Here is a 7206-nt window from a genome sequence, read left to right as displayed (position 1 = left end):
TGTACACACCACTTCGCCTTTCCAGTGTGTCACCACGAGATAAGCAAATGAAACTCAGGTTTGTGTCTGGGACTGACTTTGCCTCAGTGTAAATATCTGCCTGCTATTTGCAGACACGCTGTCCAGGAGGAATATTATGTACCAGGAATCGTGCCATCATGTAAATGCAGTTAAGTTGGCAAAACCAGCACATACGGTTCTGCTCCAAGGGGAAGACTGTGAGGGTGGGGGAACGTAGCTCCTCCTCCAATGACTATATTTGTAAGTTGGAATGCTTGTTCATACTAATTACAGGAGCAAAACCAATAATACGAGCAAAACTGCCTTGAGAGGATGTCATGTGGTCCAAGGCCACCCTCAAAACCAGATTTGCTGTTTACTAATCAGCAAAGGATGGAGCTTGTGAAGCAGTTTGCTACCCTCCAGAACACTCCTGGCTTCCTGACATCGAGCACACCCTACGTGCCTGAGCAGATCCAGTGTTTTAGTGTGTTATTAGTTCATCTTCACTAGTCTTCATATGTAGACAAGGTCCACAGGCTGTTAGAAACTGCCTGTGTGGCCCCCATGCTGGTGAGTTTTAGGAACACTCCATGATCTAATCAATGCTGAAACAGCTCAACTAGGTGATCTTAAGGTCCTTTCCAACCCTAACTGTTCTATGAGTGTATTAGCAGTGGCACAGAAGTTACTGTTAAGCCTGTCCTTGGGCTCTCTAATGAAAAGTTGCTTTATTATTACATGACTTGTCACAGCAATATGTGTAGAGGATGGAGTTACCAACTCTGCAGACCCAACATAAGCAGCATGGCCAGCAGGTCGAGAGGGGGGATTCTCCCCCTCTGATCTCTTGCAACCCTCCCTGCAGTCCTGATCCAGCTCTGGGGCAACAGTACAAGAGGGACGTGGAGCTGTTGGAGTGAGTCCAGAGGAGGCCACGGAGATGCTGCGGGGGCTGGAGCAGCTCTGCTCTGGAGCCAGGCTGAGAGAGCTGGGCTGGTTCAGCCTGGAGAAGAGAAGGCTCCTTAAGGGGAGACCTTAGAGCAGCTCCAGTGCCTAAAAGGGCTACAGGAAACCTGGAGAGGAGCTTTGGACAAGGACCTGTAGGGACAGGACAAGGGGAATGGCTTTAACCTGCCAGAGGGGAGACTGAGATGAGCTCTTAGGCAGAAGCTCTTCCCTGTGAGGGTGCTGAGGCGCTGGCACAGGGTGCCCAGAGAAGCTGTGGCTGCCCCATCCCTGGCAGTGTTCAAGGCCAGGTTGGACACAGGGGCTTGGAGCAACCTGCTCTAGTGGAAGGTGTCCCTGCCCATGGCAGGGGGTTGGAACTGGATAAGCTTTAAGTTACAACCCAAACCATTCTGTGATTCTATAATTCTATGACCCATGCCTGCAGAAGCCCACTTCTTACATGTGTTCTTGAAACCACCTCTTATCAAAAGCATAACTTGGCTGAAATTATTACTTAGAGATGATTCTGGTACAGCTGTGTCCCACCGCTTCCTTATCCCAGTTAACATAGCTCTCAGTTGCTTGGTTTTGTTTTCTTTCTAGATGCAGCCAGGGGTTTTGCTGGATAAAACCCACTAAAAAGCTGCTAGACCAGACATACATGGAGCACGCTTGACTTGAGAATCACCAGCAACTGATCATTAAAGCAGTTTTCCTGAAGGGCTATGAAATTATAGTACTACATGAGAAGATACATCGAGATAAGAAGTCTTTCAGGAACTTATTACATTCCAAAGCATTTATAGTTGTACTTGAGAATACTCATATTTGTGCTTGAGCTGAATTTTCTTGGGAAGTTCAGTAATATTCCTTTAAACTGCTTTATAGCTGGGCCAGGATAGAAAAAAACCAGGATCTCTCCGCACCCAGAAATGTTCTTGCTGCTTTTCATTCTGGAAATATCAAAAATGAATTGACAATGCATCCTCTTTGACACGTTTGGAGAAGAAAAACAGACACTAAAGAAACAATCACAGTGTAGATATTTAACTATTGGTTTAATGAGATGTAAATTACCCCTCTGTATGTGAGCTGAAGTCCTTTGTTCTCCTGCAGAGATTCAGTTCAGGAAGCAGACAGTGTTTCTCTGTGGGCCGCCCAAAGATGAAAAGCTTTATACTCCTGTCAAGCCTTCAGAGCAGCTCTGCTGTCATCAGCCTCGCACTCCTCAGTAGCTGATATGTAGAACAGCCTCAACAAGAGAGTTTGCCAAGGTAGCTACAGAAGAGCTGGTAACCCCTGCCTAGAGATGGGATCCCATTTAAATCACTTTAATAGCCAAGTATTGCTTATATCAGAACTGAGGAAGATGTTTTGCTGTTGAAATTACACCTGCAGGTTTCACCAGCAAAGCTGTATTGATGGTGAATGTTGTTGTAGTCCTGGTATTGCTAAATGAGGCCAACTTTTAGATATAAACCAAAACTCCATTGCCCACCAGTCAGTTTACTCCTTGTGCAGGTTACACAGCTCTCATGCAGCTTCCCTCACTCTTACTCACATTTAGATCTGTACCTTGGTGACCTCTGAGCAAATAAGCATAAGACTTTTCTAACTGGATTATCTCCTGTTGCGAGCTAAGCACCCAGGTTACTCTGAATGTGGAGAGCCTGGTCTTGTCCATCAGGTCACAATGTAGGAAACATTGGAATTACAGACTTGGGAAAGCACAAAAAGTTCAGTTTACTCTTCCAGTGCCTGGAGGTGAACAGAGCATGAGGAAAAAGCCATCTACTAACATTTCTGTACATACTAAATACTGCATGTTGTATCTTCTCCAATATGGTTTGGGTTTCACAGCCTCAGAAATTCTTAAGCTGAACATATTTAGTAAAAGATTGTTTAATAATTGGAAACAATTCAAACACTGACGTACTGAAAAGTATGTTGAGTGTGTCTAGACAAATGTACTAACCTATGTTGCCCTGCAAGAGAGTCTGACGGCTTGTAATTTGTGTAGCATTTTAATTGTGATGGCTTCATCCTTACAAGAAGGCAGACAGACTACAAACAGCAGCGAGCCAGGATCAAAGGCTAAGGATAGAGAGGCAAGAAAGTGTTGAATCTATATATTCCTGCCTTTGTCAATCTACACCAAATACTGCGGCATAAAACCAGATCTCTTCAGTATTTTGGACAACATGATCAAATCATTTGGTCTGTAGATACAACACCCAAAGATGTGACAGTAGGGAACCACATCTTTGTTTGTACTGACTGTGACTAGCTGGGCTGACTGCAGCAGCTGGTGTTCCTGGTGCTAAAGACTTGCTGAGTTCCCATGAAGGCTTCTGTAATCCTTCAAACCCCTGTGTTGTCACAGCGAGATTGTTACAGGTACCTGAGTTAACATGCCACCAGCTCACCTTCTGAAGTGACATCTCTGTGGGCCTTGGGAGACTGGAGGACTCAAAACCCAGATATGTTTTACTCTGGCACTTGAGTGTTATCTTCAGCTCCCCAGCAGGTATCTGTTACTCTTCTGTGTCACCTGTGCCTGAGCAAGGTTCTGGGTTGCTACAGAAACTGTCTCTGCAGAGCCATTCAATCATAGAATCATGCATTCATTGAACAGCTTGGGTTGGAAAGGGCCTTAAAGCTCATCCAGTTCCAACCCCCTGCCACGGGCAGGGACACCTTCCACAAGAGCAGGTTGCTCCAAGCCCCTGTGTCCAACCTGGCCTTGAACACTGCCAGGGATGGGGCAGCCACAGCTTCTCTGGGCACCCTGTGCCAGTGCCTCAGCACCTTCATAGGGAAGAACTTCTTCCTTATATCCAGTCTAAACCTTCCCTGTTTAAGTTTTAACCCGTTACCCCTTGTCCTATCACTACAGTCCCTAATGAAGAGTCCCTCTCCCATCTTTATAGGCCCCCTTCAGATACTGGAAGGCTGCTATGAGGTCTCCACGCAGCCTTCTCTTCTCCAGGCTGAACAGCCCCAACTTTCTCAGCCTGTCTCCATATGGGAGGTGCTCCAGTCCCCTGATCATCCTTGTGGCCGCCTCTGGACTTGCTCCAACAGCTCCATGTCCAGCCAGGCTCTAGAGACAAGACTCATGCTCTCAGCAGGAACATAAATAATTCACATTCCTGCTGGCCTGCTCTCTGTGCCTTCCCTACCAGCAGGCTGGCAGCTCAAAGGAAAGCAGCCATGATGAGCTGCAACTCTTACCTAGAGAGTTAAAGGCAGGTTTACTGAGGTAGGCTGTGTTTTCAACGTTTTGTTTCAGAACCCTGTTCTTTTTTAGAGAGGCAACACCAGCAGCCTCTCTGACAACTGCTTTTCACAGGGATAACAGAGAGACTCTTCACTGAGCAAAACCCACTCCTATCACGTCACATCACACTCCACCAGTTGTCCTTCACTGCAGTGCAGCCACCAAGGAGGCAGCTGGCTTTCTGACTGATAAAGCATGCAGTCACACAGCACCATGGAATTAACCTGGAAAACATCCCCTGGTGCTTTGGATTTGCCTGGATGTCCCTACCTCTGGGCAGCAGCTGATGTTGGCATGGGTCACTGGGTAACCGTAAGTGAAGGACTCACAACATTTAGGCTCTGTTTATGCATGGTGCTGAAACTGTTGTTAACTTCATGTTGAACTGTGTGACTACTAAAATACTTCTTCTCTACTGTGAGGGTGGTGAAGCCCCGGCACAGGCTGCCCAAAGAAGTGGTAAATGCTCCATCCCTGGCAGTGCTTAAGGCCAGGTTGGATGAGGCTTGGAGCAACCTGCTCTAGTGGAAGGTGTCCCTGCCCATGGCAGGGTTTTGGAACTGGATGAGCTTTAAGGTCCCTTCCAACCCAAACCAGTCTGGGATTCTATGATTCCTACACACAAATTCAAGAGGATTCCCTCTGTACATGTCATAACCCCTTCTCACTCTTGACTTTTCCTGTCTATGTAAACTATTGGTCCAGTATTTAGTCTATCCCACTCCCAACCACCCTTTTGCTGTTGAGATCTGGGAGTTCAACTCTTCCTTCTGCAAGAACAACATCCCCTTTTGCAAGTATTTTCAATGAATATGGAATGGATGTCGATAAATATGGGATAGATGCCAATGAATATGGAATAGAAGGGAGTCTGCAGCAGTGTTTGGGTGAGCCAAGTTCTCTTCCACCTTTAGCAAGTCTATCACCCAAGAACTTTGTGAGTAAATTCCATGTAGTTAAATAGTATTGAGGTTGTGTTTAATGTGACTACAGCTATCCTGGCCTCTGCTGAAGTCATGGACTGACCTTTGTGCTACATTACAGGGCAGACTGGTAAGAAGCACACTGTAGGGTATGTAACCCATGTAAAAATAAAGAAGTCCTTCAGCACCTACATGTCATTTATCTTCTCTGGTCGTCAGCTGCATCTGCTGGAGCTGCCAGATCGCTGTGCTGGGAGCTGCCACACGCGTTACAGCCCCTCCTGCCTCCCCTGCCCCATCTCAGCCTGCAGGTCTGGTTTGCGGCATCCCTGCCCATAGCAGGCAGGTTGGAACTGAGTGATCTTAAGGTTCCTTCCAACCCAAACCATTCTGTGATTCTATTGTAACTGTGACCTTCACAGTTTTGCTGGGTCAGCATATTTCATCCGTGTACTTTCTATCCCATCATCTGCGTTGTTAATGAAAGGATTGAACAAATGAGGATAGACCCATGTAGCCACCCTTTTGGGTTGGAAATCTATGAAACAAGATTTGTGCGGACCCTGTTGGAATTTCAGCTCCTTTGTTAATGAGACTGCACCACGAGACACAAATTACACTGATTTTTGTCAGTGCAGGGATCTGATACCTATAGCTTTTGCTTATTGATGAGTCGTTAGCCTATCATAGGAAGAACTCTGATTGCTGTTTCTACCTGACAGATCCACTCCTCTCCTTGTTATTTTCCTAAGGCTTACAAATAACCTTTTATCTGCTCCAGATTGAAGGACCTGACAGTGGCTGGTCTTTAATTTGTTAGTTCTAAAGACCAAAGCCACCAGATGCTACTTCTTAATGACGGTATTAAAGTCAACCACCTTACATTAACCCACTAGAGATGCTGGAAGTGATGTACATAAGGAGTTTTCAGCCTGCACAACTCCTGACAGTGATCCAGCATCTGACTGGCAGAGAAGCATCTGATCCTTGCTCTAACACTGCAATATCAACTGCAGAGGAAGGCAAAGGGAACACAGGAAAGGAGAAGCTGTTCCTTCACGTCTTTATGAAGCAGCCTGAGAGGAAGCCCTCCCTGCAGGTGCATTGTACTGTTCTGCCACTGAATCACTGATAAGTATTCTCTGAGTACAGTTACACAACCAGTTTTGCACTAGCCCTGTAGAAGTTTCAGCTGCTTTGCTTATGGGACTGTTATGGGAGGCAAAAGCCCTGCCAAAGGGGACATTGTGAGTGCTTTTTTCCTCTCCAAGTATTTTCTTACCCGTACAAGAATGTGGTCCATCAGAAAATGGTTTGACAAGGGCCTGTAGGGACAGGACAAGGGGAATGGCTTTAACCTGCCAGAGGGGAGACTGAGATGAGCTCTTAGGCAGAAGTTCTTCCCTGTGAGGCTGCTGAGGCGCTGGCACAGGGTGCCCAGAGAAGCTGTGGCTGCCCCATCCCTGGCAGTGTTCAAGGCCAGGTTGGACACAGGGGCTTGGAGCAACCTGCTCTAGTGGAAGGTGTCCCTGCTCATGGCAGGGGGTTGGAACTGGATGAGCTTTAAGGTCCCTTCTAACCCAAACCACTCTGTGATTGTATGAATGAGATGCAAGGCGGTTTTCCCTGAAGCCAGTAGATAAGGTGGGTGGTGTTCTTTCTTTCTAGCTCTTCACTTAGGTTAGAGAGAAGCTCCATTAATTGAATTTGATGCTTTCCCTCAAGGCATTTTCTGGGATGCAATGTTGTGATTATTGGCTAAAAGTCTTTTTCACTTTCCTGGAAGTGCCAATTTTAGGGGTTCAGCTTACACTAACAAGCTTGAGAGCCTCATACTGTGGTGAAAAGTCTTTGTGTGTGTACTGGATTGCTACAGGTTTCCAGCATTTCCCCTGAGAAGGGCAAATTTGGTCTCAGGATGGTGTTTTAACGCTTAACACCACTGTGTTCCAGCAATGTTGACACTCATGGGACTCCGAGTAGAGGCAAAGCAGAACCCCTCTATTTTCCCATTGCCATGAGGGAGATGCTTGCGCTGCTCAGCATCTCCCT

Source organism: Psittacula echo (genome assembly GCF_963264785.1).
Source record: "Psittacula echo genome assembly, chromosome: 3".
NCBI lineage: Eukaryota > Metazoa > Chordata > Aves > Psittaciformes > Psittacidae > Psittacula > Psittacula echo.
Note: the sequence above shows the minus strand (reverse complement) of the source record.